Source organism: Palaemon carinicauda, chromosome 40 (assembly GCF_036898095.1).
Source record: "Palaemon carinicauda isolate YSFRI2023 chromosome 40, ASM3689809v2, whole genome shotgun sequence".
NCBI lineage: Eukaryota > Metazoa > Arthropoda > Malacostraca > Decapoda > Palaemonidae > Palaemon > Palaemon carinicauda.
Window position 1 is genome coordinate 11,520,214 of NC_090764.1, and position 7,500 is coordinate 11,527,713.

Sequence of the window (7,500 nt, forward strand, 5' to 3'; positions counted from 1 at the left end):
TGGAATAGTCTCGCATATGTACAATATACGGTGTGCTTCTGCAATAATTGGGAATCCTTACTGTATGATTTTGTAATATTACAATTTCCCTTTGTAATGTATTTATGTTTACAGGGAAACATCTAAGTGACTAGGCTGACTTTTTTTTTTTTTTTTTAAATCTCTCCAGCTATTGATTTATATTTTGTTATGATAATTGGTGATATTACGTTTCCTATTTATTGGATACCTTTATACCCATTCCAATCGAAGCTGACCGTTGATTGACGGTCTTTCTCAAAATATTTAATGGAGGATTCATATTCTTTCAATTTCTTTCCTTTACAACTCTTAAAACAAGCACACCTGAAGTTTAAGCTGGATGAAACAAGGGGGCCGGGATTAGTTTTGTTTTTAAGACCTGGTGGTTGGGGGGTCGCGGTTATAGGTTGAGTTCTTATAAGTAGCCTGTATAGCAAGGCCATTCTAAAAGAAATGCTTTATCCAATAGATCATCAACATTTATCAGGAAGGAAAGATTAACTGTCTGGAGTACTCTCCTTGCCTTAACCTTCTTGTTTAGCGGAATTATATAGTTAGCCATAATTGGGCTGATCGAATCACCCCACCTCTCCTATCATACGTCTCATCGGCCTCTCCTACCGTAGGATCCTACCAGTCCCCTCTTCCATCGGGGGACATCAATCCTCTCCATTAATCAGCCTCCAACCCCTTTTTCCTCAGCCTTCATCCTCACCTTGCCACAATACCTTCATCCTTCACCCCTATCCCTCCCATCCTGAGATTAGCTTTGCTGTTAACCCTTGGTGAATTATGAGCTGCACCATATAATTTACCCTTGCATTAGGATGTCAGAGTTACAGGAGTGCGGGCACGTATACAAACAAACTGAAACGGGTGTATAAACACTGTTCTGCTTGGATACACTTACATGCGAATGGCCTTTCACATACACGAATCTTTACTTAAATAAGTAGTTTTATTATTACTTACTTACGAATGACACCCTCGCTTACTACGAGCGCTCATCCTATGAAGTAGAATTCTTACTCCTATCTGAAATGAACAGTGATGATGTGATTGTAACTTTGCAAAGTATCTCTGGAGTTGATGGCTTCATTTTGTATTCAGTTCTGTAACTTCAGACTGCAATGCGATTACGTCACAACAAGGTAACCTTTCACATACACGAATCTTTACGTAAATAAGTAATTTATTTTTTTCTTATATACTTACGAGTATCACCTTTATTTACTACGACCTCTTATCTTATTATGCTGTAGAATTCTTACTCTTATCGGAAATGAAGAGATTAATTAGATAGTAACTTCATACATTTCAAATTAACTGGAGTGGATGACTTCATTTTTTATTTTGTATTCAGTTCAGTAACTTCAGTCTGTAATGAGATTACGTCGTAACGAGGTAACCTTTCACATACACGAATCTTTACTTAAATAAGTCATTTGATTTTTTTCCTTATATACTTAAGAGTAACACCTTTATTTACTACGACCTCGTACTCTTATCTGAAAAGAACAAATGTAATTAGATGGTAACTTTATATATTTCAAAGTAATTGGAGTGGATGACTTCATTTTATATTTAGTATTCAGTTCAGTTTACTTCAGTCTGTAATGAGATTACGTCTTTACAAGGTAACCTTTCACACACGCGAATCTTTACTTAAATAAGTAATTTTATTTTGTTTTTATATACTTACGAGTATCACCTTCAATTACTACGACCTCATACTCTTATCTGAAATGACCAGATGTAATTAGATGGTAACTATATGTATTTCAAAGTAACTGGAATTGATGACTTCATTTTGTATTCAGTTCAGTAACTTCAGTCAGCAATGCGATTACGTCGTAACAAGGTAACGCTGATTCCGTGTGCACATCTAGGAAGAGACGTCGTAACAAGGTAACGCTGATTCCGTGTGCACATCTAGGAAGAGACGTCGTAACAAGGTAACGCTGATTCCGTGTGCACATCTAGGAAGAGACGTCGTAACAAGGTAACGCTGATTCCGTCTACACATCTAGGAAGAAGAATTCAAACCTGGCAGTAGCATTTCTCCTCATTAACCTTTGAGATGCATCGCCTGCAAAGGGTTAATCACTGTACTATAGTCCATTTCTTTTATCGGGGCAGATTTGCACCGACACGCAGCGGTGCCCTTTTAGCTCGGAAAAGTTTCCTGCTCTCTGATTGGTTAGAATTATCTTGTCCAACCAATCAGCGAGCGGAAAACTTTTCCGAGCTAAAGGGGCACCCCTGCGAGTCGGTGCAAATCTGCCTCGCTAAAAAGAATTGACTATAGTCGGTTACTGCCTGTATCCGCGATATGATTATATGTTAGTTTAGACGGGACGACGAGCGATAGTCGTAATTTATTGGGTAGATAAAAGTTGGTACAATGGGCAAGGTTGGTTTTCTCTCTCTCTCTCTCTCTCTCTCTCTCTCTCTCTCTCTCTCTCTCTCTCTCTGTAATAGTTCATCTCTGTTATGAATCATCTTAACGGGGGAAAAGCATATAGGTCTATCTGCTGAGATATCAGCACCCATTGCCTGGCCCTCCTTGGTCCTAGCTTGTGTGCAGAGGGGACTTGGGCGCTGATCATGTGTATATATGTTCAGTCTCTAGGGCATTGTCCTGCTCGATAGGGCAGTGTCACTGTTCCTTGTCTCTGCCATTCATAAGTGGCCTTTAAACCTTTAAACATGCATATTTAAAAACTCTAACATTTCGGAGCTTGAGGGCGTAATTATTCAGTAAGCGTGCCATGATTTTATTTATATGGTGTAATGTTTGACCCTTTCAATAATTATAGCCTTAAAAGACGATTTGGTAATTAAACAGTAGCTATTTTAGAGCGTTGAAATGGGTACCAATGAAAACCTTAGTTTAGTATAGTATGATCTTCCTAATCGGGTAGTTGAATCAGTAGAACTTAAAAAGTTCAAAGTTGGAGCAAATGCTTTTTTGTTGACCAGGCGGACATGAGTCTTTTTATAGTTTATTTATGACATATTTGTTTTGGATGTTGTTAATAGTTTATATATGACATGTATGTTTTGACGTTGTTACTTTTTTTAGAATGATTTATTGTTAATTTGTTCTCTTCATTTATTTATTTCCTTATATCCTTTCCTCACTGGGCTATTATTCCCTGTTGGAGCCCCTGGGCTTATAGCATCTTGCTTTTCCACAAAGGGTTGTAGCTTGGATAGTAATAATAATGATAATAATATAGTATGGAATATATATATTTCAAAGTCAGGCGAATTTGATGAGATTTAATGCATGGTGACTTGAGCAAATAAAATTGCATATTTTACGCGAATGGTAGTTTAGTGATTCCAAAAGTTTGAGGTATGATAATGTACGAAAATCGAGGAATATAAGTTGTTAAGCCAAGCGTATAAACCCCCATAAAACTATAAATTCAAGGTTTAAGCGAAGTTAAACGTAACCGTTCAGGCTATAAAGTGTCATTCAATACAGTTTAAAGGCAAGGGACAGTGACATTATCCTATCAAGCAGGACAATGCCCTAGAGACTGACCATATATACATATGATCAGCTCCTAAGCTCTCTCTCCACCCAAGCTAGGACAAAGGAGGGCCAGGCAATAGCTGCTGAGGACTCAGCAGATAGACCTAAAAGCTTCTCTTAACGACCATGGTGAGGTTGCAGCGACCAAAGGATTAAGGAGTTTGAGCGGGACTCGAACTCCAATTTGGCGATGACCAGGCAAGGACGTTACCACATAGGCCACCATAACCCTTAAATAAGTTAGTGCGTTACAATCACAAGTGCGAAAGGAGGAAAAATCTACGCAGGGTAAAGTGGTACCCCAGAAAAAGTGATTGAAAGTGATTGAAAGTGATTGACAGTGATTGAAAGTGCTTGTTGCTTGATCTAAAGTAGTTGAACCTTAGAACCCTTCGCTGGAGTCGGGGAGACCATTCAGTTTTGAGGCTTAAATAAGGGAAAGTCCTTCAGGTGGAAAGTAACATAGCTAAAAGAAAACGGGATGGAAATTAGTGTAGACTACACTAATTTCCGTTCCGTTTTATGTAGTGTAATAAAAAGTAGGTACAGCTTGGGGCTTTAAGGAATCGTGTAAAGACCGTTTAGTAAGAGGCGCTTACAGTGCACAGCGTGAGGTGGACTGAAGGTAGTTAATGTGATTGCCCTATTGAGCAGTATTCGTCAATAACCGAATTGGATAACATGAATTGTGGGGTTTTCTTATATCTGGAATATTTTAAAATCCTTTCATATAATTTTTTTTTTTTTCGAAAAATTATACTCTACATTTATGATTTTATTTTAGAATTTTCCAAAAAAATCCTTATCTGGATTTAGCATTTCATTTAAGACTTTTCCTAAAATCGTATTCTGTATCTAATATTTCATTTAAAATTCCTCAAAAAATCATGTTCTAGATTTAGCATTTCGTTTAAGATTCCTCCAAAAATTATAATCTAGATTTAGCATTTCATTTAAGATTTTGCCAAATATCATATTCTATTTTTAACTTTTCATTTAAGATTCTTCCAAAATTAATATTCTAGATTATGCATTTCATTTACGATTTTTTTTTTCCAAAAAGCATTTTCTAGATTTAGCATTTAATTTAATTTTTTTTCCAAAAACCGTGATCTAGATTTAACACTTCTAGATTTACCATTTCATTTAAGATATTTTTTTTTCAAAAATAAAATTCTAGATTTAACATTTCATTTAAGATTTCAAAAACTATTTTCTAGATTTAGCTTGTCATTTAAGACTCTTCAAAAAATCATATTCTTGATATAACTTCATTTAAGTTTTTTTTTTTTATTTCAAAAGCCACATTCTAGATATAACATTTCATTTAAGATTTCTAAAACTATTTTCTAGATTTAGTTTGTCCTTTAAGACTCTTCAAAAAATCATATTCTAGATATAGCATTTCATTTAAGATTTCAAAAACTATTTTCTAGATTTAGCTTGTCATTTAAGACTTCAAAAAATCATATTCTAGATATAGCATTTCATTTAAGATTTCAAAAACTATTTTCTAGATTTAGCTTGTCATTTAAGACTCTTCAAAAAATCATATTCTAGATATAGCATTTCATTTAAGATTTCAAAAACTATTTTCTAGATTTAGCTTGTCATTTAAGACTTCAAAAAATCATATTCTAGATATAGCATTTCATTTAAGATTTCAAAAACTATTTTCTAGATTTAGCTTGTCATTTAAGACTCTTCAAAAAATTATATTCTAGATATAGCATTTCATTTAAGATTTCAAAAACTATTTTCTAGATTTAGCTTGTCATTTAGGACTTCAAAAAATCATATTCTAGATATAGCATTTCATTTAAGATTTCAAAAACTATTTTCTAGATTTAGCTTGTCATTTAACTCTTCAAAAAATCATATTCTAGATATAGCATTTCATTTAAGATTTCAAAAACTATTTTCTAGATTTAGCTTGTCATTTAGGACTTCAAAAAATCATATTCTAGATATAGCATTTCATTTAAGATTTCAAAAACTATTTTCTAGATTTAGCTTGTCATTTAGGACTTCAAAAAATCATATTCTAGATATAGCATTTCATTTAAGATTTCAAAAACTATTTTCTAGATTTAGCTTGTCATTTAAGACTTCAAAAAATCATATTCTAGATATAGCATTTCATTTAAGATTTCAAAAACTATTTTCTAGATTTAGCTTGTCATTTAAGACTCTTCAAAAAATCATATTCTAGATTCAGCATTAGTCATTCAAGATTCAGATTCATCTCAAACTTCTTGTCACTAACTGTCAAAAAGAACCTGAAGATTTTCCCAATATAGAATTTTATGGCACAACTTCAATTGAGTCGAAAGTTGTTAAGGTTTATTTGGAAATGTTGATTTATTGCCTTCATTGGTTTCGCCTGTCTGGCCTTCCATGATTGATGGTATTTTTCATGTTCACCTTTTTTTATTTATTCAATGTTCAATAACGTTAACTGAACGCTTTGATACCATTATCTATTTATCTATCTATCTATATATCTGTATAATACACTGTGTATATATATATATATATATATATATATATAATGTGTGTATGTATATATATATATATATATAGGCCCACCATATGATGATTTTATTACTATGTTAATATTATTACAATTTGTAATGTTACAGACGTAAGTGTTCAGTAATTTTATTTGTATTTATATCTTGAAATACAGTATTTTAATATCATTAATAGTGTATAGTCACTTGACTTCTAATCTCTTATCATAATTATTTATGAAAACATAATTACGTATACCTTTTTCAAAGTCGTAATTAATATCAGGATATATTATGTTTAGGAAAAAAAAAAGAAACTTGAGTCAAGAAATAATACATGTCAATATGCTATCTCACATCATCGTTACACTTCTAATCTCTATCGTAATTATTTATGAAAAGAAAATGACATACATTTTGCAAAATCGTGAATAATATCAAATTATACTATGTTTAGGGCCCCCCAAAAAAAACTTAGGTAAAAAAATAGTTCATGTCAATATTCTATTTCACATCATCGTTACACTTCTAATCTCTATCGTAATTATTTATGAAAAGAAAATGACATACATTTTGCAAAATCGTGAATAATATCAAATTATACTATGTTTAGGGCCCCCAAAAAAACTTAGGTAAAAAAATAGTTCATGTCAATATTCTATTTCACATCATCGTTACACTTCTAATCTCTATCGTAATTATTTATGAAAACAATGACGTATACATTTTGCAAAATCGTAAATAATAGATTATATTATGTTTAGGGAAAAAAAAACTTGGGTCAAAAAAGAGTTCACGCCAATATGCTATCTCACATCATCATTGGCATTTCTTTTTTCCCTTGTTTAACATCCATCCCATAAACGAGGGAAACATTTTCGAAGACTCCATAACATTCCCCTTGTTGTCATAGCAATATCTTCCCCTTTTGTGAGGGGAAACGTATTTAGTTGCGGTTCTTAATGACCCTCTGGTATCTCCCGAACATCCTGAGTGAATGTGTACGTTGGGACCTGTTAATGTTCCAAAGGCTGCTGAGAGGAATGTTCGGATATTGACGTATGGCTGGTGATCTATTTATGTGGTTGGCCTCTGGATACCGGATCACTGGTTAGTATGGCTTCTTCTAGGGGGTTTAAAGGGTAATTGTGGTTAGAGAGAGAGAGAGAGAGAGAGAGAGGGAGAGAGAGAGAGAGAGAGAGAGAGAGAGAGAGAGAGAGAGAGAGAGCGTTCGGTAGTGAAACATGAATGAGAAACTTCAGGAGAGAGATGAATAAATACATGAAAATTTTTTGATGATAATGAACAAAAAAGATTTTTGAGAGAGAGAGAGAGAGAGAGAGAGAGAGAGAGAGAGAGAGCGTTCGTTAGTGAAACATGAATGAGAAATTTTAGGGAGAGATATGAATAAATACATGAAAA